The sequence below is a fragment of the Mustelus asterias genome, chromosome 6, assembly GCF_964213995.1.
Source record: "Mustelus asterias chromosome 6, sMusAst1.hap1.1, whole genome shotgun sequence".
Classification (NCBI taxonomy): Eukaryota; Metazoa; Chordata; class Chondrichthyes; order Carcharhiniformes; family Triakidae; genus Mustelus; species Mustelus asterias.
In genome coordinates, this window is record NC_135806.1 from 112,246,149 (window position 1) to 112,268,798 (window position 22,650).

General features: G+C 51.2%; 1 non-coding gene across 1 annotated transcript; it reads right to left on the bottom strand.

Moving 5' to 3' along the window:
* Positions 1–8,612: 8,612 nt before the first annotated feature.
* On the bottom strand, positions 8,613–8,684 carry trnag-ccc (transfer RNA glycine (anticodon CCC)). Its single transcript has one exon. It is a non-coding gene; the product is annotated as a tRNA-Gly (tRNA).
* Between the last annotated feature and the right edge of the window lie 13,966 nt (positions 8,685–22,650).

The following is a 22,650-nucleotide window of genomic DNA, read 5'->3' on the forward strand; positions in this document are numbered from 1 at the left end:
GCGCCTCATGGATGCCCAGTCTTGAGTTGCTAGATCGGATCGAAGTCTGTCCCATTTAGTGATAGAGCCACACAACATGATGGAGGTTATTCTTAATGTGAAGGCGGGACTTTGTCTCCACAAGGACTGTGCTGTGGTCACTCTTACCGATACTGTCATGGACAGATGCATCTGCAGCTGGCAGATTGGTAAAGACGAGATCAAGTATCTTATTTCCTCTTGTTGGTTCCTTCACCACCTGCTGCAGATACAGTCCAGCAGTTATATCGTTTAGGACCCGACCAGCTCGATCAGCAGTGCTGCTGCCGAACCACTCTTGGTGATGGACATTGAAATCCCCCACGCGGAGTACATTTTGCGCCCTTGCCACCCTCAGTGCTTCCTCCAAGTGTTGTTCAACATGGAGGAATACTGATTCATCAGCCAAAGGAGGACAGTATGTGGTAACCAATAACAGGTTTCCTTGCCCATGTTTAGCCTGAAGCCATGAGACTTCATGGGGTCCAGAGCCGATGTTAAGGACTCCCAGGGCAACTCCCTCCTGACAGTATACCACTGTGCCGCCACCCCTGCTGAGTCTGTCCTTCCAGTGGGACAGGACATATCCAGGGATGGTAATAGTGGTGTCGGGGTGTTATCTGTAAGGTATGATTCTGTGAGAATGACTATGTCAGGCTGTTGCTTGACCAGTCTGTGAGACAGCTCTCCCAATTTTGGCACTAGTCCCCAGATGTTAGTAAGGAGCACTTTGCAAGGTCGACAGGGCTGTTTGTTTTGCTGTTGTCTTTTCCGGTGCCTAGGTCGATTCCAGGTGGTCCGTCCGGTTTCATTTCTTTGTTAAGACATTGGAGCGATTGATACAACTGAGTGGCTTCCTAGGCCATTTCCGAGGGCAGTTGAGAGTCAACTACTCTCAACTGCAACACAGTAGCACAGTGGTTAGCACTGCTGCTTCACAGCTCAAGCGACCTGGGTTCGATCCCGGCTCGGGTCACTGTCTGTGTGGAGTTTGCACATTCTCCTCGTGTCTGCGTGGGTTTCCTCCGGGTGCTCCGGTTTCCTCCCACAGTCCAAAGATGTGTGGGTTAGGTTGATTGGCTATGCTAAAATTGCCCCTTAGTGTTCTGAGATGTGTAGGTTAGAGGGATTGGTGGGTAAATGTGTAGGGATATGGGGGTAAGGCCTGGATGGAATTGTGGTCGCTGCAGACTCGATGGGCCAGATGGCCTCTTTCTACACTGTAGGGTTTCTATGATTCACACTGCTGTGGCTCTGGAGTCACATGTAGCCCAGACCAGGGAAGGACGGCAAATTTCCTTCCCTAAAGGACATGAGTGAACCAGACGGGTTTTTCTGACAATCGACATTGGTTTCATGGTCATCAGTAGACTCTTAATTCCAGATATTTTTTATTGAATTCAAATTCCATCTGCTGTGGCGGGATTCGAACCCTGGTCCCCAGAACATGAGTCGAGTGATAATACCACTAGGCCATCGCCTCCCCTTGCAAGTTTCCTTCCAAGCCACAAGCCTTCCTGATTTGGAAATTTATTGTTCGGGTCGCTGGGTCAAAATCCTGGAACTCCCTTCCTAACAGTGCTGTGTGTGTAGCTGCACCACATGGACTGCAGCAGGTCAAGTCGGCGCCTCACTAACACTTTCTCAAGGGCAATTAGGAATTGGCAACAAATGCTGGCCTAGTCACCAACACTCACATCCTGTGGAAGAATGAAAAAAAATCAAAATTCCATGAGTTGAATCATACGAAGATTACTCAAGTAATATGTTGATCGTTTCAGCAGAGGTTCCTCAAATGATTAAGGCTTGGATTTTGCACCACAGAAACAGACAATAATGGATATAGGAGAGGTTGGGGTGTACGGTTGCGTGGATGTCAGGCTAGAAATGTTATGAGCAACAGATGACAAGCCAGGTGGGACACCAGCAGCAGTTTTGAAATGAGCAAATGAAAGGTACTTAAATTTATGAGACAATAGAACATATATGTCCCCCATCCCACAGATTTGAAAGTGAGCACATAGAATCCTACAGCGCAGAAGGAGGCCATTCAGCCCATCGAGCTTGCACTGACCACAATCCCACCCAGGCCCCATCCCCATAACCCCATGCATTTACCCCAGCTAATCCCCCGACACTAAGGGGGAATTTAACATGGCCAATCCACCTAACCCGCACATCTTTGGACTGTGGGAGGAAACCGGAGCACCCAGAGGAAACCCACGCAGACACGGGGAGAATGTGCAAACTCCACACGGACAAAGAGCCAAGTCGGGAATCGAACCTGGGTCCCTGGCAACTGTGAGGCAGCAGTGCTAACCACTGTGCCACCATGCCGCTCTGGGGGGACCCTGCTGACATGGGGGACACATGGCATTAACCTCAATAGGATTTATAGAGTGCCAATTTAAAATCCGTCTATTGTTATTGCTGCATGCCACAGTCATGGAGTGAGTCTTTTTTTTCTTTATTTCCTTGAAAAAAGTGTTGATTAGCCATCGATTTAGCCCTCTGGATGTCTGGATTGTATTCCTGGCAAGAGGCTCAATGGAGAGAGGCCTTATATGGGTGTAGCTGGGCAACATTTTAACAATTACTAGTCAGAGTGGCAATGCCCAACTGGCATGGACATAGTACCTTTTGGAGGATTCTGTGGTGTGTTAATGTTTCCTGAATGCTGCAGTCTGGTGGGTGGGGGGGTTGGGGGGGGGGGGGGGGGGGGGGGGGGGGGTTGGGCAGAGGTGGTGGGGGTGGTTGATGGAATTTTTTCCGGCCTTAGTTTTCCCAAGATATTTGCAGGGAAGATCATTAACGGAAAGACTATGTACAGCAAGGCAGAGATAATGTTGGACCTTTGAACAGGGTGTCAGCACTTCCTTCTGTGCCAGGTGACTACTGCAAAGCCCATCTCTAGCCAGACACAATAAATTGCATTGCAATTGGGGAGTGGAGCTGGATGGACTTTGCCACCTGCTTCTGATTCCACCTTCCCATTCCTGCCAGGTCCCGAAAGATCCAGGCCTCAGCTTTGTATACTGTGTTAGTTACATCTTAAATAAAAGGTAAGGTAAAATAGCCACAGTCCCAGATGTCCGTAGGCTGACTGATGGTGATTTGACTTGAGGGTCACCACACCTCAGGCGAGGGGCAAGGTTGAGAATGCGAGCCTTCATGAATAACATGCGAGCCTTCATGAATAACCTCAGCCAGTACAGGAATTGAACCCATGCTGTTAGCATCAGTCTGCATTACGAACCAGCTGTCCAGTCATCTGAGCTAACCGACTCTTAAAACTGATCGTGGGCTGAAGCCCAGGTGTTAGGATAGAATAAAATCAAGTTTGTTCATAAATTTAATCATTCAGACTGACTATCCAGATCTTCCTCGAGTCAACATTATTTCTAAGCAAGAATGCTTAAATAATCTTCAGTAATTTGTCATCTTTAAGCTGGAATGTCTGAATCATCTGAGTCATTATTCAGAGTTTCAGTCTATTATCAGTTTGTTCAGTTCAAATGCCTTTTGTATTACGTCATTGACCAATTCAGGAGTCCTGTTTCTCAGATAAGCCACTTCTTCCATTACTAACATTTATTTATCTTCTACACTGCAACATCATGTTCCATGGCCATACAGCCACAATTGGTCTAACCAACATTTCAATTACTGAAATCTTTTGTTAAGGGATATACCTTGCATTCCAAGTCTTCTTTACCTTGTATTTCAGAATGACACTTTTCATTGACCTAGAACATTCCATTTAACCTACAGTTTTATCCATCTTCCCTGTAGCCCTGGATCTGCAGACAGACAGCTCAGGGCATATGGTAGTATTAAATCTTCAGACATTCCCGTCTTCACGGTGCAACTAAAACGTTCTCCACTTTGGTGGCACACTGGTTAGCGCTGTTGCCTCACAGCGCCAGGGACCCGGGTTTAATTCCAGCCTCGGGTAACTGTCTGTGTGGAGTTTGCACGCTCTCCCAGTGTCTGCGTGGGTTTCCTCCGGGGGCTCCAGTTTCCTCCCACAGTCCAAAGTTGTGCAGGTTAGGTGGATTGTCTATGATCAATACGATCAATTACAGGATTAGGGCGAAGGATTGGGCCTAGGTAGGTTTAAAGTTAAAGTTAAGTTTTATTTATTAGTCACAAGTAGGCTTACATTAACACTGCAATGAAGTTGCTGTGAAAATCCCCTAGTCACTACATTCCGGCATCTGTTCAGGTACATTAGGGGAGAATTTAGCATGGCTAATTCACCTAACCAGTGCGTCTTTCAGACTGCGGGAGGAAACCGGAGCGCCCAGAGGAAACCCACACTGATATTGGGAAAACGTGCAGACTCCACACAGACATTGTCCCAAGCCGGGAATCGAACCTGGGTCCTTGGCGCTGTGAGGCAGCAGTGCTGACCACTGTGCTGCCCACAGAGGGAAAGAGAGTGCTCTTTCGGAGGGTTGGTGCAGACTAGATGGGTCAAATGGCGTCCTCTGCACTGTTGGGATTCTGCGAAGCTGTTTGCTTACTTCATAAACATTAACATCAGTGAATCTCCTGTTGTTTATAGAAGAATCTCATCATTTAAAACAGATGGTTTAGGTAGTACAGAGGGATTTTGATGGTTATCATATTTGCGTTTGAATTAACTTAATAGTTTGCTGTACTGGCAGATCTCCAGTGGCATTGCTCTTGATGAGTCACAGAATTCTAAAATAAACCACAAATCACACCTATGCCCAGAGCTATATCTTCAACTGTAATTATCTACTGTAATCCCATTTTGCTGCTCTTTCCACATATGTTTTTTTAGTTTTTTTCTGCTGTGATACTTACCTAATTATCTTTTAAATTATATTACAGTTCCGGTGTCAATTGTTATTTCTGACTGCAGGAGATTCCACCTTAAAGTTAATCGAAAGTAAACAGTAGCACAATGCAACAATGATCACATCTGTGCAATGAGGCAACACTTGTTGATTCAAGGTGAATGGAAAGATATTTTCAAAAGCTATTATATTCAATAATTTATGGTATAGCCATTTATAATACAGTAATTAACATTACTCAATATCCTTCTAGTGATAACAGTGAGACTATTCCCAGCTAATTGACAAATTAGCCTAGACAACTGGAAATGTTAAGTCTCATAGGCACACTTTTGAACAACTGTAGGGAATACTTCAGCCACCTGTTCCAGAGGCTGATATCTCTCTGTTCAAAGAAACACTTCCGAGTATCTAATCTAATTCTTTGCCCAATGATTTTATACGCACAGTCAATGTCTTAATATCCGAATCAATTTCAAATAACTAACCAACTGGACAAAGTCTGATTTCTTCATCATTAAATACCTTACAAATATTCCCCTTAGCTTGCATTTTTTTGAAGAAAATAATTCTATTTCTTGAATCTATTTTGGTTGTCCTCCTTTGTGCTGTGTGCAAGGCCTCATCCTCAATCACGGGCACCAACTGGACTCATGTTCTAAGTGCTACTGTATTAAATCCTTGTCTAGCCTATATATTGTTGATGCGAGTTATCACACACGAGGCTTGAGATGCTCAAGGAAATAAAGGCTTTTATTTACTATTACAACGAAGCTACCATGTATAGTACAGGATCCCAGACTGAGGGGTCCCAGACAGAGCAGTGACCTTTATACCTCTCCCAGGAGGCGGAGCCCGACTGGGATGTACCATAATAACTATAATACAGGTGTAACAGCCCAACCCTAACCCCAACAGCAACAAGTAGAACAACCCATCCCTAACCCCAACAGCAACATATATACATACTCGTAGTACTGGCCAGACCCTGGCTCAGTACTACCTAGTGGGAACCAACGATGGTTCACCACAATTGTATTCTTAGTTTTAGATTGCCTTCCTTGAGCAATGTTCCCAAAACCTCTACGGGCTGTCCTAATGTATTTATCATACTGTTTGTGCACCCATAATGAGTTATCAACAATGACCTCCATTTCCACATCTTGATCCTTCAGTAAGCATCGCTACATACCATACACATGCCAGTGGCTTTCCAAACCTGAAACACAGGCTGGGAGTTTCCAGCCCAGCCGTGGTAGGTTCTCCTGCAGCAGATGCAGCAAGCCAGCCAAACATCCGTTTACTTCAGCTCCTGGTTTCTCCGGCCTTCACGACACACGACAGTGCAGATTCGCTGAGCAGAGACTGATAGCCAAGTTCCGCACACATGAGGACGGCCTCAACCGGGATCTTGGGTTCATGTCACACTTTCTGTAACCCCCACAACTTGCCTGGGCTTGCAAAATCTCACTAACTATCCTGGCTGGAAACAATACACATCTCTTTAACCTGTGCTTAACCTTCTCTCCACTCACATTGTCTGTACCTTTAAGACTTGATTACCTGTAAAGACTCGCATTCCAATCATTATTTTGTAAATTGAGTTTGTGTCTTTATATTCCCTGTTTGTGAACTGAAATCCCACTCACCTGACGAAGGAGCAGCGCTCCGAAAGTTAGTGGCTTTTGCTACCAAATAAACCTGTTGGACTTTAACCTGGTGTTGTGAGACTTCTTACTGTGTCTCACAGCGCCAGGGACCCAGGTTCAATTCCAGCCTCGGTTCACTCTGTGTGGAGTTTACACTTTCTCCCTGTGTCTGCGTGGGTTTCCTCCGGGTGCTCCGGTTTCCTCCCACAGTGCAAAGATGTGGGGGTTAGGTTGATTGGCCGTGCTAAATTGACCCTAGTGTCAGGGGGTTAGCAGGGTAAATGTATGAGGTTACAGGAATAGGGTTTGGGTGGGATTGTGGTTGGTACAGACTCGATGGGCCAAATGGCTTCCTTCTGTACTCTCGGGATTCTATGGATTTTACGATTCTATAATTAAGAAAGCCCACTAATGCCTCTACTTTCTCAGGAGGCTAAGGAAATTTGGCATGTCTGCTATGACTCTTACCAATTTTTACAGATGCACCATAGAAAGCATGCTTTCCGGATGTATCACACCTTGTTGTGGCTCCTGCTCTGACCAAGATTGCAAGAAACTACAATGGGCTGTGAATGTAACCCAACCTATCATGCAAACCAGCCTCCCATCTATTGACTCCGTCTATACTTCCCACAGCCTCGGAAAAGCAGCCAGCATAATCAAGGATCCCACATACCTCGGATATACTCTCTCGCACCTTCTTCCATCGGGAAAAAGATACAAAAGTCTGAGAACACATACCAAAAGACTCAAGAACAGCTCCTTCCCTGCTGCTATCAGACGTTTGGACGGACCTACCTTATATTAAGCTGATCTTTTCTCTACGCCCTATCTGTAACTGCAACACTATGTTCTGCACCCTCTCCTTTCCTTCTCCCCTATGTACTCTATGAATGGTATGTTTTGTCTGTATAGCGCGCAAGAAACAATACTTTTCACTGTATGTTAATACATGTTGTGGAGATGCCGGCGTTGGATTGGGGTAAACACAGTAAGAAGTCTAACAACACCAGCTTAAAGTCCAACAGGTTTATTTGGTAGCAAAAGCCACTAGCTTTCAGAACAGGCTGTCCCCTCGTCAGAACTCCCACCCACCTGATGAAGGGATAGCCTGTTCCGAAAGCTAGTGGCTTTTGCTACCAAATAAACCTGTTGGGCTTTAACCTGGTGTTGTTAGACTTCTTACTGTGTTAATACATGTGACAATAATAAATCAAATCAAACCAGAAGATCCTGCCAGTGAGTGGGTCCAAAAAATTCGAGCCATACCATCTATCCACATTGAAAGACATCTATAAGGCAAGGGCATAGTTCCTTGATTTAGCAAAATCAGCCTGGAATATATTACATCAGAACATAGGAATTAGGAGTAGGAGTAGGCCAATTGGTCTCCTGAGCCTGCTCTATCATTCAAAAATCATGGCTGACCTGATTGTAAACTCAACTCCACATTGCCACCTAACTCCAATAACTTTTCACCTCCTTGTTTATCATTGAACCTACCTAGCTGTGCCTTAAAAATTCAAAGACTCTGCTTCCATTGTCTTTTGAGGAAGAAAGTACAAAAGACTTACAACCTTCTGAGAGAAAACAATTCTCCTCATTTCTGCTTTAAATGGGCGACTCCTTATTTTTAACTAATCCCTAGTTCTAGGTTCTCCCACAAGAGGAAACATCCTCTCCACGTCCACCCTGTCAAGATCCGTCAGGATCTTCTATGTTTCAATCAGCTTTCGAGCCAGACCTTGCTGGAAAATGAATAACATTTTAACTATGTAAGCCATAATTAAGGGGCAAATCCAGCAGCAAGTTCAAGGACATAAAGAGATAGAGTACAAATTGCAAATTTCCAGACACTGCTGGTTAGTTTATGTTACTGTGCTGTTGATTTTTCATAGAATCATAGAATCCCTGCAGTGCAGAAGGAGGCCATTTGGTCCATCAAGTCTGCACCAACCACAATCCCATCCAGCCCCTATCCCCATAGCTCCACGTATTTACCCTGCAAGTCCCCCTGAAACTAGGTGGCAATTTAACATGGCCAGTCAACCTAACCCGCACATCTTTGGACTGTGGGAGGAAACCGGAGCACCCGGAGGAAACTCACGCAATCAAGATCTGCGATGGCTGGGGATCGAACCCAGGTCCACTGCTTGGGAAGCAGCCATGTTCATCACTACACCACCACTGCTGGCTTTTTATAGCCTCCACATTGTTTTTAAGAACTTGATGGATTTTCACATTAATTTCTATTAACCACACCACAGAGAATTAAGGCTAGTAACTAAATTCCAGTGTAAAATGTCTCTTTAATAACATGATGATTATTAGTACAATGCCAATCAATTATTCCTGCTGAGAAAAGGAATTATTTAAACTGTTGTCTCACCCCTGCATTCAATAATTTCCTCAATGTGGAGTTGCCTGCGTTGGACTGGGGTAGGCTCAGTAAGTAGTCTCACCTGATGAAGGAGCGGCGCTCCGAAAGCTCGAGCTACCAAATAAACCTGTTGGACTTTAACCTGGTGTTGTGAGACTACTTACTGTGCAATAATTTCCTCAAGATATTTTAAAATCTCAACTTAAAATACTTGCCATTTTTTCTTACTTTTCCCATATTTTTAAAATTTTCCCTCTTTTTTTCTCTTTCTGTACAGAATTTGACTTCAATTCATCTGCCTTCTCTGTCATTTCTCTGTTTCATCCCCAGTCTTTAAAATGTTTTTGATTGAGGAGATACACTATTGGTCCCCGCCCATTCACTGAGTTCCAGATGCCCCTGGCTTTGCTACGCTGTTATCAGCGAACACTTCTAGAAAGTACTGACGCAAGAAGCTCTCAAACTGAAGGGCGCAGAAAGAGGTTTAACAGTGCATGACAAGAGACATTCTGCTTCAGCAAGATTCAGCCCGTAAACTTGGTCTAAATTATCTAGCGTTGCATATTGCACGTGTCATCTGCAAACTTTTAATGTTCCATTGATATCCACATCCAAATAATTTATAAAGATAATGAACAGCAATGGTTATAAACAGATCCTGATAGGACGCCAGTCATGATCTGGCACCACACAGATCTACCTCAATTGATGTCAACAAGATTGCAAGTAGTAACCTATCCAGGATAACGTCTGCCTAAGAATCCCAGTTACTGTCATCATTTTTCAAAGCAGCTCTCTGTACAGCTGTCTCCCGACTTATCCAACCTTTTCTCACTCAAGGAGCAAATTTTGGTAAGATAAGGTTTTGTGCAACTTTAAACATAAATGAGTTCTGCTTACATTTACACATACATTTACACAATCGTGCACTCTGACATTCACACAAATAATCTCACTTACACACACATGCACTCTCACGCTCTCTCATTCAGACACACACACTCTCCATTCACACAAATAATCTTCCCCTCACACACACACACTCACTCACTCACACACAGGGGACGATTCTCCCATCGCGACCCGCAGATTTTCTGGCGGGTTGGGAGATGCGTGTGTCAGCCATTATGCGGTTTTCCCGCGATCATTTACGACCCGTACGCACCTCCCAACCGGAAGAAAATGGCGCCGCTAGGACCGTGCAGATAACTGGTGTGCCGCTGATTTGCATTACTTTCCATACCTTAGCATGTCATTATCGGGATCGACATGGCAATCTCTGCCCACGTTAGCGTCTCCCACCTCTTTGGCGTGATGCCACTTTGGCGCGAATCCGAGTGGGTATATAAAAGTCTGAACCTGGCGTGACAACCTTGAACTGGCGTGAGGAGGTAAATGCTGCTAGCAGAGCGCAGGGGGTGTTGCAGGCAGACCCTGGAGATGCCTGATGGGCTTCTTCCTGCTGTCTTCAGGTGCTGGCCCATGGACCAGTGATATCTGGGGGGGGGAGGAGTGGGGGGGGTCGAGGGGGCTCCTATTTTCACAGCACTCAGTGTGGGAGGCACCCTCAAGGAGTCCTGCTCACTCTTTCCGTCCAGGGCAGCGCTGTAGCTCAGTGTGGGAGGAACCCTCAAGGAATCCTGCTTACCCTTCCCCTCCAGGGCACTTTGCAGTGGCATTGTCTTGCCGTAGGGTGTGGTCAGGGACTTGACTGAGTGCTGGTATTCCGGGGTGGGGGAGGAGTGCACCATGTACTGACTGAGGCCAGGTGAAATAGGCACAGCAAGAAGTCTCACAACACCAGGTTAAAGTCCATCAGGTTTATTTGGTCGCACGAGCTTTCGGAGCGCTGCTCCTTCATCAGGTGAGGTGAAGCAGCTGCTGCTCCAGGCCGGGGTGCAGAGGTTCAGATGGACTGTGTGGAACCTGCTGTCACTGGGCACACATCTGGTGCTGATTTGTAGTCAGTCCCTGCCCTGTGACACGAACCAGCAACACATGCCTGTAACGGGTGCTGCAGTTGCACACATAGCAATGGCTCAAGGGTGTGAATTGCCCACGGCTGCACACCGACCTGCATAATCTGTGCCAGCATTTGTCATGATGGGAATCTCGCACAACCCTAATCGGGTCACGCATGGCACCATGGATTGTGTGGTGTTGCCAGCACCCACAAGTGGGGATTCTGGCCCAAGTGAGGGATTGGGGTGGTGCTGGGTCTATGCAGCCAATGAGAATAATCCGTCATTCTATGCTGTTTCCAAACCCCACTGTGCAGATGGATCTCGGTCTGTTTGATTTGGAGCTGGCCATTACGGTGGCAGCAGAGGAGGAGGAGGAGGCAGCTCAGGATGTGGTGGACGTGGAGAGACCACTGCAGGAGCAGCCACTACCAGACCCTCAGGGAGGAGGCAGGGGGCTGCCACTGAGGGCCAGGAGGTGGGTGAGCAAGCTCCCGAGAGGGTGCACAGAAGGCGGAGGGTGCCGAGGCCAAGGAGGTACAGGCCCCACAATTCAATCGAGGCCCTCTCGGAGGAGATGTACTGTCGCCGGCTGCGGCTCTCCAAGACCACGGTGCGACACCTTTGTGAGATGCTCGCACATCTGGCACCTCAGGGGAGGGGCGGCTACCCACTCCCTGTAAACATGAAGGTTACAGCTGCCCTGAATTTTTTAATCTCTGGCTCATTTTAGGCACCCAGTGGTGACCTAGTTGGGACCTCCCAGGCCTCCGTGCACAGATGTGTGCGGCAGGTCACAGATGCCCTGTATGCCCGGGCAGGGCAGTACATAAATTTTGATGTGGGCCGTGCACAGCAGGAGGCCCGGGCTCTCAGCTTGGCTTCCATTGCTGGGATTCCCAAAGGAGCAGTGGATGGAACACACATCGCCTTGTGGGCGCCACCTGCAGGACCGCAGCAATTTGTGAACCGGAAGGGGTTCCACTCCCTGAATGTCCAAATTGTCTGCGACCATCAAATGACGATCATGCAGGTTGATGCACACCATCCAGGGAGTGTCCATGACAGCTTTATGCTCAGGCAGTTGGACATCCCTGGGCTCTTTGAGGGCTACTGGGTGACAAGGGCTACCCGCTAAGGTCATGGCTGATGATGCCTGTGCGGAGGCCCGAGATCGAGGCGGAGACCCGCTACAACGAGGCCCATGCAGCCACCCAGTCCATCGTAGAACGGTGCCTCGGCCTGCTTAATATGCGGTTCCGCTGCTTGGACCGCTCTAGGGGGGCCTCTGGTATGACCCTGTGTGTGCTTCACACATCATTGTCACTTGCTGCGCTCTGCACAACATTGCCCAGCAGTGGGGAGACCAGCTGGAGAAGGAGGAGGAGGAGGAACGGCGAGGGGGCAAGGTGGATGTCCTGCTATATGAAGGGCCAGAAGAAAGACAGCAGGCAGCGATGGCAGGTGTCTAGCAGGGAAGGGCAGGGAGGGACGCCTTGATTGCAGCCCGTTTCACCTAGCTGGTGCTGTGCAGTGAGGGGGCTGCAACCACCACACATCCACCACACCCCAGGAGCCAGTGCAGCTGCTATTCCCCCTCCAAACCGGCCTGGGCCCACAAACCACCACATCACCCTTCCCCAGCCTCTGTCATCCCACCACCCTATCGCCCAGAAACATCCGAACCTGTTAATGTGCCTGGGCTGGCAATCGTTGCGAGTCTTGGTTGAAGGCTGGAGGATGATGACAACTCGCTGTTGTGCACACTGGGATCCTACCCCTGGTGCCACTGAAGTCTGTACTCTGAATGCAGGCTGCCACCCTGGCCCACGTAGCTGTAAGGGTTGATGACACATGCTTTCTGGCCAATGGGTGGGTGGGGGGGGGACACTTGCATCAAGTTCCCCTGCCATGTTGGGGAAGGTAGGGCAGGCACTCTGTAACATGTGGCTGAGTCTCGCAAGGCACAACAGACAACACCTCTATGCATAGGAATGGGGACCCCTCAGCCCTGTGGGTGGTGGTGGGGAGGAGAATCAGAGACACATTAGTCACAGCTGTGAGGTGCAATTAGCAGTTTATTGTGTTCTTAACATTATTGATTAATAAACCCCGACTAATGCTGACCTTCACCCGTGCCTTCTTAGTGAACTACAACTTTCTTACTTTGTGCAGTCTACTGCTTCTTCTAGGTGCTACCCCAGGATGCACATCGGAGGTGGAGGTGTCCAGCTATGAGGCATGCCCCATTGCCTGTGATGTCCTTGGCGGATGTCGCTTGGGTGGCCAGGACCTGGAGGGCCTCGGCTGACTTGCGATGGCACTGTTTCAGTGCCACCCTATTCATCTTGCTGGCCCTGAGATGCCCCAATGTGAGGAAGGGGGGAATTGGAAGATTTGTTGCAGGAGTGCTAGGGTGAGAAATTGACCTTTAAATTACATTTTCGCGGGCTTTATTTATTCATTTTTTAAAGTTTCAAACTGTAAACCGGAAGTAGGCCGCAGGGTGTTCTGGGAAGGGTTTTTTTGGAGTGTTTTTTTTAGCGCGCGGGAGGTTTAAAAGCAGGCCGCACTATTCAGCGGGCAGCGTTGTAGCGGGCAGCGGAGTGAGTAGGAGCAGAGAGAGAGCTGAAGGGCTTTGGCTCAACGGGCTTCGGTGTAAACAGGCAGAGGCAGGGTAGGTATTGTTCTTCGTTCTTCCATTAATTTAAAGAAAGGGGTAATTATGAGTGGGAGGCCAGTTTGTTGCTGTCGGTGTCGGATGTGGGAGTTCATGGAGTTGCCTAGCCCCCCCGGAGGTCCATGTCTGCACCAAGTGCGTCGAACTGCAGCTCCTGAGAGACCGCATTAGGGAACTGGAGCTACGGCTCGATGACCTTAGTCTAGTCAGGGAAAATGAGAAGTTAATAGAGAGAAGTTACAGGCAGGTCGTCACACCAGGGCATGAGAGGAAGACATGTGGGTCACGGTTAGGAAGGGTAAAGGTCACGTACCAGAGAGTACCCCGGTGGTTGTCCCCCTTAACAATAAGGGATGGGTGACAGACAGGAGAGAGGAGGGGAGAGAACAGTTAGTGATGGGATCCCCTGTGGTTGTCCCCCTCCAAAATAAGTATACCATTTTGGATACTGTGGGGGGGGGGGGGGGATGACCCTCCAGGGGTAAGCCACGGTGACCAGGTCACTGGCATGGAATCGGGCTCTGTGGCTCAGAAGGGAAAGAGGGGGACGAGGAGAGCAATAGTAGTGGGGGATGCAATAGTTAGAGGCACAGACAGGCGGTTCTGTGGGCGCGAACGAGACTCCAGGATGGTAGTCTGCCTCCCTGGTGCCGGGGTCCTAGATGTCTCTGAGCGTGTAGGAAGCATCCTAAAAGGGGCGGGTAACCAGACAGACGTCATTGTCCACATTGGTGCAAATGACGTAGGCAGAAAGAGCAGGGAGATCCTGCGAGAGCATTTCAGGGAGTTGGGTAGTGGGCTAAAAAGCAGGGCCTCTAGGGTAGCGATCTCTGGACTACTCCCAGTGCCATGTGCTAGTGAGGCTAGGAACAGGGAGACTGCACAGCTGAACGCGTGGCTAAAGGACTGGTGCAGGAGGGAGGGTTTCAAATTCGTGGATCAGTGGGCAGTCTTCAAGAGAGGATGGCACCTGTACAAGAAGGACGGGTTACACCTAAACTGGAGGGGCACGAATATCCTAGCTGGGAGTTTTGCTAGTGTGGTTCGGGTGGGTTTAAACTAATGTGGCAGGGGGGTGGGGATCAGAACAATAGGTCAATAAGCATAGAGGCTGGGGACGAGGTTGGGGCCAAGACAGGGCTATCTAAGAGGAAGAGCATTCTGGGGGAGGATGACCTCAGTGGGCCTGGAGGTCTGGAGTGCATCTGCTTCAATGCAAGGAGCGTCATGGGCAAGACAGACGAGCTTAGAGCCTTAATGCTTGTGCGGAACTTGGATGTGGTTGCAGTGACGGAGACTTGGTTAAAAGAAGGACAGGATTGGCAGCTGAATATTCTGGGGTATCAGTGTTTTAGGCGAGACAGAGGAGGGGCTAGGAGAGGTGGGGGAGTAGCAATGCTGGTTAGGGAGCATATTACAGCGGTACAGAGGGTGGACAATTTGGAAGGGTCAGGTAACGAGTCACTGTGGGTGGAGCTCAGAAACAGGAAGGGCGCAGTCACTATGCTGGGGATATACTACAGGCCTCCCAACAGCTGACGGGAAGTTGAGGAACGGATATGTAAGGAGATTCTAGACAGGTGCAGAAAAAATAGGGTTGTTGTAGTGGGAGACTTTAATTTCCCTTGTGCAGACTGGAAATCGCTTAGGGCTGGGGGCCTGGACGGGGAAGAATTTATAAAATGCGTACAGGAAGGTTCTTTGGAACAATATGTTGACAGTCCAACTAGAGAGGGGGCTATACTGGACCTAGAACTGGGGAATGAGCCCGGTCAGGTCATCAAAGTTTCAGTAGGGGAACATGTGGCAAATAGTGAACACAATTCTGTAAACTTTAGGATAGTAATGGAAAAAGATGAGTGTTGTCCTATGGGTAAGGTGCTGAATTGGGGGAAGGCTAACTACAGCCAGATTAGGCAGGATTTGGTGGCTGTTGATTGGGAGAGGCTGTTCGAGGGTAAATCCACATCCAGCATGTGGGAGTCTTTTCAGGAGCAGTTGATAGGACTGCAGGACAGGCTTATGCCTGTAAAGAGGAAGGATAGGAAAGGTAGGATTCGGGAGCTGTGGATAACCAATGAAATTGTGGGTCTAATCTAAAAGAAAAAAGAGGCATACATGAGGTCCAGGCAGCTAAAAACAGACGAAGCACTGGAGGAATACAGAGAAAGTAGAAAAGAACTCAAACAGGGAGTTAGAAGGGCAAAAAGGGGTCACGAAATGTCCTTGGCAGACAGGATTAAGGAGAATCCTAAGGCATTTTATACATACGTTAGGAACAAGAGGGTTGTTAGGGAAAGAATCGGACCTCTCAGGGACAAAGGAGGGGTATTATGCTTAGAACCAAAGAAAGTAGGTGAGATCCTAAACAAATACTTTGCATCAGTATTCAAAAAGGAGAGGGACATGTTGACTGGTAGTGTCTCAGAGAGATGTGTTGACCCGTTAGAAAAAATCTCAATTACAAGGGAGGAAGCGTTAGGTTTTTTAGGAAACATTAAGACAGACAAATCCCCAGGGCCAGATGGCATCTATCCTAGACTCCTCAGGGAGGCAAGAGATGAAATTGCTGGGCCTCTAACAGAAATCTTTGTCTCTTCACTGGACACAGGTGAGGTCCCAGAGGATTGGAGGATAGCAAATGTGATCCCGTTATTTAAGAAGGGTAGCAAGGATAACCCGGGTAATTATAGGCCGGTGAGCTTGACGTCCGTGGTAGGGAAATTGTTGGAGATGATTCTTAGCGATAGGATATATGCACATTTAGAACTGAATAATCTCATTAGCAATAGACAGCATGGTTTTGTACGAGGGAGGTCATGCCTCACAAATTTGGTTGAGATTTTTGAGGAGGTGACAAAAACGATTGACGAGGGAAGGGCCGTGGATGTTGTCTATATGGATTTTAGTAAAGCATTTGACAAGGTCCCTCATGGTAGGCTGGTGAAAAAGGTTAAATCTCACGGGATAAAAGGTGAGCTAGCTAGATGGGTGGAGAGCTGGCTTAGCCATAGGAGACAGAGGGTGACAGTGGAAGGTCTTTTTCTGATTGGAGGTCTGTGACTAGTGGTGTTCCGCAGGGCTCTGTACTGGGACCTCTGCTGTTTGTGATATATATAAATGATTTGGAGGAAGATGCAGCTGGTGTGATCAGTAAGTTTGCGGACGACACGAAGATTGCTGGAGTTGCGGATAGTGATGAACATTGTCAGAGAATACAGCAGGATATAGATAGGCTGGAACATTGGGCGGAGAAATGGCAGATGGAATTTAGTCCAGATAAATGCGAAGTGATGCATTTTGGTAGATCTAATGTAAGGGGAAGCTATACAATAAATGGCAGAACCATCAGGAGTATAGACACACAGAGGGACCTGGGTGTACAAGTCCACGGATCCATAAAGGTGGCAGCACAGGTGGAGAGGGTGGTGAAGAAGGCATATGGCATGCTTGCCTTTATTGGACGGGGCATAGAATGTAAAAGTTGGCATATGATGTTGCAGCTGTATAGAATGTTGATTAGGCCACATTTGGAATACTGCGTCCAGTTCTGGTCGCCACACTACCAGAAGGACATGGAGGCTTTGGAGAGAGTACAGAAAAGGTTTACCAGGATGTTGCCTGGTATGGAGGGTCTTAGCTATGAGGAGAGATTGGGTAAACTGGGGTTGTTCTCCCTGGAAAGACGGAGGATGAGGGGCGACCTAATAGAGGTGTATAAAATTATGAAGGGCATAGATAGGGTGAACAGTGGGAAGCTTTTTCCCAGGTCGGAGGTGACGAACACAAGGGGTCACGGGTTCAAGGTGAGGGGGGCAAGGTTCAACACAGATGTCAGGACGTATTTTACACAGAGGGTGGTGGGGGCCTGGAATGCACTGCCAAGCAAGGTGATTGAGGCGGACACGCTGGGATCGTTTAAGGCTTCTCTAGATAGCCACATGAACAGACTGGGAATAGAGGGATACAAATGAATGGTCTAGTTGGGCACATGAGCGGCGCAGGCTTGGAGGGCCGAAGGGCCTGTTCCTGTGCTGTATAGTTCTTTGTTCTTTGTTCTTTGTCTCAGGACGTCCGGGATCTCCTGGGTGGAAGGCCCCGGCGTGGGCTCAAGCCCTTCCTCCTCCCTTGGGGTGTTCAGAGGCCCTGGGGACATTCCATGGGATGCCAGTGTAGCTGGACTGAGCTCCAGAAGCTCCGGCATCACCTGGCTCTGCCAGTCCTGGAGGCCTAGATGCATCTGCCCCATGATGTGTGGTCCCTCAGCCCTGGCCCTCTGAGACTGGGCCAAGCTCCGGAGCCCCTCCGCTACGGCATTCTGTGAGTGAGCCAGGCTCTGTAGCTCCTCAGCTGTAGCTGTCTGAGCATGGGCTACGTTGTCGAGGCTCACAGCTACGGCCTGCTGTGTCTCCAGAATGGCCTGGACCCTGTCACCCATGAGGGCAGAACCCTGAGCCAGACTTACCACTGTAGTCACCACCTTTGCAGTGTTGGCCTGGGTCTCACGCTGTGTCGGCACCACCTCCTGCAACAGCACTCTGTTGGACTCCCCTAAACAGCCTTGCAGTTGCAGCATGGTTGCTGACAACCCTTCCACAACTCCCCGGGTTTCCTGATGCATCTCCACCAGCCTTGGGAGGAACACACCCAGAGGCCCAGCAGCTGGTTTGGGGACAGCTGAATCCTGGCCTCCCCCAGACCTCCGTGTGCCCGAGCCCTCGGACGCGCCCGCCTCCACCCAATGTGCATCAGCGACTGTGATGTGCTCACCAATTCGTGACCCAGAAGCCTCAACACTACAGGTCCCCACCGTGGTGATAGTCTTTGTGTTGGTGGGTTGTGTGGTACATGCCCTCGAAGGATTCCTCAGTGCCTCCCTTCGAGGTATCATCCAAGGGGTCGTGGGCAGTTTGTTCCAGAGCTGCAGGGGCGGCGGCAACACCTGAAGGGCCGGGTTCCTCTGGATCCAGAGCTGCAATAAAGAACACACACATTAAGGGAAGGGAGGCAAAACATTCTATGCAGCATCGCACTTACTTCGAGGAGGACCTAGGTTGAGGGTGCGCTTCTGCTCACTTGCATGCTGGACGCTGACCTGGCTGTCGGTGACCAATCAGGAAGGCCCATCACCCCTGCCAGCTTCATGGCACGCTCCTCCATGCTGGTCAGCTGCCGGAGGTCAGGCACACCACCACCAGTCTGCGTCGTCTCACGTACGTTGTGAATGTCCATTACCTGTGGGAACATAAGGTGGAAATCAAGCATTAACATATTGCAGCGCATGGTGCGCAATGTGTGCCTGTGTCTCGGGCGTTGTGCTGGCAGTTTCAGGGGAAGCGGTCACCACTGAAAGGTGCTTGTTGAGGGGAAGAGGTTAGATTCTGTTCCTGGGGGAAGGGTCACTTGTTGCATGCCCTTCAGGTGTCTAAGCAGGGTTTGAGATCCGTGCCAAGCATCAGCGGGATTCCAAGTGGGATGCTCACTCAGTCTTGCTGCTCGAAGAAGGTCGTACATTTGTTTCCGACACTGCCGGCTAGAGCGCGGTGTCAGGCCCCTGGCATTCACCCGCTTCTGCCACCTCCTCCCACAATGCTGTGGGGGATGCACCCCTTGGGTTGGGGCCCTGGCCAGGGAACAGACTATGACGCCTCTCCTCCACAACATCTAGCAGGTGCTGCTGGTCGGCCTCTGTGAATCTGGGTGCTGGTTTCCGCTCAGACATCTTTGTGGTGTGACTGGCTGTGGGTCCATTCCTGCAGCTTATATACAGCTCTGGTTTATTAGAGGAGTGCAGGTGCAGTGAGTGTGGCCAGTCAGGGGAGTGCCGGTGCAGTGAGTGCGGTCAGTCAGGGGAGTGCCGGTGCAGTGAGTGCGGTCAGTCAGGGGAGTGCCGGTGCAGTGAGTGCGGTCAGTCAGGGGAGTGCCGGTGCAGTGAGTGCGGTCAGTCAGGGGAGTGCCGGTGCAGTGAGTGTGGCCAGTCAGGGGAGTGCGGGTGCAGTGAGTGCGGCCAGTCAGGGGAGTGCGGGTGCAGTGAGTGCGGCCAGTTAGGGGAGTGCGGGTGCAGCGAGTGCGGCCAGTCAGGGGAGTGCGGGTGCAGCGAGTGCGGCCAGTCAGGGGAGTGCGGGTGCAGCGAGTGCGGCCAGTCAGGGGAGTGTGGGTGCAGTGAGTGTGGCCAGTCAGGGGAGTGCGGGTGCAGTGAGTGCGGCCAGTCAGGGGAGTGCGGATGCAGTGAGTGCGGCCAGTCAGGGGAGTGCGGGTGCAGTGAGTGCGGCCAGTCAGGGGAGTGCGGGTGCAGAGTGTGGCCAGTCAGGGGAGTGTGGGTGCAGCGAGTGCGGCCAGTCAGGGGAGTGCGGGTGCAGAGTGTGACCAGTCAGGGGAGTGCGGGTGCAGAGTGCGGCTAGTCAGGGGAGTGCGGGTGCAGTGAGTGCGGCCAGTCAGGGGAGTGCGGGTGCAGAGTGTGGCCAGTCAGGGGAGTGTGGGTGCAGTGAGTGCGGCCAGTCAGGGGAGTGCGGGTGCAGCGAGTGCGGCCAGTCAGGGGAGTGCGGGTGCAGCGAGTGCGGCCAGTCAGGGGAGTGTGGGTGCAGTGAGTGTGGCCAGTCAGGGGAGTGCGGGTGCAGTGAGTGCGGCCAGTCAGGGGAGTGCGGGTGCAGAGTGTGGCCAGTCAGGGGAGTGCGGGTGCAGCGAGTGGCCAGTCAGGGGAGTGCGGGTGCAGCGAGTGGCCAGTCAGGGGAGTGCGGGTGCAGCGAGTGCGGCCAGTCAGGGGAGTGCGGGTGCAGAGTGTGGCCAGTCAGGGGAGTGCGGGTGCAGTGAGTGCGGCCAGTCAGGGGAGTGCGGGTGCAGAGTGTGGCCAGTCAGGGGAGTGCGGGTGCAGCGAGTGGCCAGTCAGGGGAGTGCGGGTGCAGCGAGTGGCCAGTCAGGGGAGTGCAGGTGCAGAGTGTGGCCAGTCAGGGGAGTGCGGGTGCAGTGAGTGCGGCCAGTCAGGGGAGTGCGGGTGCAGAGTGTGGCCAGTCAGGGGAGTGCGGGTGCAGTGAGTGTGGCCAGTCAGGGGAGTGCGGGTGCAGTGAGTGCGGCCAGTCAGGGGAGTGTGGGTGCAGTGAGTGCGGCCAGTCAGGGGAGTGCGGGGGCAGTGAGTGCGGCCAGTCAGGGGAGTGCGGGTGCAGTGAGTGTGGCCAGTCAGAGGAGTGCGGGTGCAGCGAGTGGCCAGTCAGGGGAGTGTGGGTGCAGTGAGTGCGGCCAGTCAGGGGAGTGCGGGTGCAGTGAGTGCGGCCAGTCAGGGGAGTGCGGGTGCAGAGTGTGGTCAGTCAGGGGAGTGCGGGTGCAGAGTGTGGCCAGTCAGGGGAGTGCGGGTGCAGCGAGTGGCCAGTCAGGGGAGTGTGGGTGCAGCGAGTGCGGCCAGTCAGGGGAGTGCGGGTGCAGCGAGTGGCCAGTCAGGGGAGTGCGGGTGCAGAGTGTGGCCAGTCAGAGGAGTGCGGGTGCAGCGAGTGGCCAGTCAGGGGAGTGCGGGTGCAGCGAGTGCGGCCAGTCAGGGGAGTGCGGGTGCAGAGTGCGGCCAGTCAGGGGAGTGTGGGTGCAGAGTGTGGCCAGTCAGGGGAGTGTGGGTGCAGAGTGTGGCCAGTCAGGGGAGTGTGGGTGCAGAGTGTGGCCAGTCAGGGGAGTGCGGGTGCAGAGTGCGGCCAGTCAGGGGAGTGCGGGTGCAGAGTGTGGCCAGTCAGGGGAGTGCGGGTGCAGAGTGCGGCCAGTCAGGGGAGTGCGGGTGCAGAGTGTGGCCAGTCAGGGGAGTGCAGGTGCAGAGTGCGGCCAGTCAGGGGAGTGCGGGTGCAGAGTGCGGCCAGTCAGGGGAGTGCGGGGGCAGAGTGCGGCCAGTCAAGGGCCCGTTGGCAACAAATACTTGTGAGAGATTTTGAAGGCTACATTCAGTTAAATGTCATGCATCCCTCGGGGTGCTGATTGGCTGCCATTCAAAAGGCTGCTGTGTCCAGGGGGAGTGCAATACTCAAGGCTCCCATTTCAAGAGAGGGAATGATCGCAAGCTGGGGTTGTGCATGTCATCACAGTGCTAGTTCTCTGCAGGGCAGCAGTGAGATCAGTATGTTCAAGGAATGGAGAGATTGGGTACCCTCATTATTCAGAACCATGGGGGCATGGGGTGAGTGGGTATGTCTGTTGTGGAGTGGGGAGGGAGAGGGGGCAGTGATGTCTGTAAAGGGGGGGCAGCAATGTCTGTGGGGGGGGGGGTTGGGGGCCAGCGATGAGGCCAGCGATGTGTGTGGGGGGGTTGTGGGGGCCAGCGATGTGTGTGTGGTGGGGGGGGGGGGGGGGGGGGGGTAGTTTGTGTCTTTATATGCCCTGTTAGTGAATAGAACTCCTACTTACCTGACGAAGGAGCAGCGCTCCGAAAGCTAGTGGCTTTTGCTACCAAATAAACCTATTGGACTTTAACCTGGTGTTGTGAGACTTCTTACTGTGTTTACCCCAGTCCAACGCCGGCATCTCCACATCACAGAGAGAGAGCTGTCCAGGCCTCTGCTACTGCAGCTGGCCTCAACCAACCACCACCCCTCCAGCAATCGCTGGGGGTCCGTGGCCGATTGCGAGCCCCACAGCACCGCCACCCCCCCCCCCCCCCCCCGCACTGCCCAGACCTATCGCGCCCCCCTTCCCCCCTCCGATCTGATGCAGAGCAGCAAAGGCCCCCCTCCCCCCACCACCGATCGTAGCTGCAGAGCGGCAGTGGGGCCTTTCTCCCTCCCCAATCTGATGCCCCGGCCTGGCCCCGTCCTCTCCAGGTCCCCATAAGCCCTGCCCCCTCAGGCTCTGCCCCTCATGCCAAGCCCCCAGAGGCCCTACCCCTGGGCATTGCCAAGGCGCCATGCTGGCAGTGCCAAGCTGCCAGGCTGGCACTGCCAGGCTGGCAATGCTGAAGGGGCACATACCCTTGCCCTCGGCCTCCACAGTGGATCCTGAATGGCTTCCGGTTCCACCGGCAAGGCCATGGGGAGCAGGCGTTTTCCTCTCAGGAGAGACCTTCTCCCGAGGAGGCCATAAAGACAGGTGAGCCTGGATGATTGAGCGCCAGGCTCACGAATGCCTTGTGATTGAGGATTATAATATATTTAAATTAATTCATTCAGCCTCT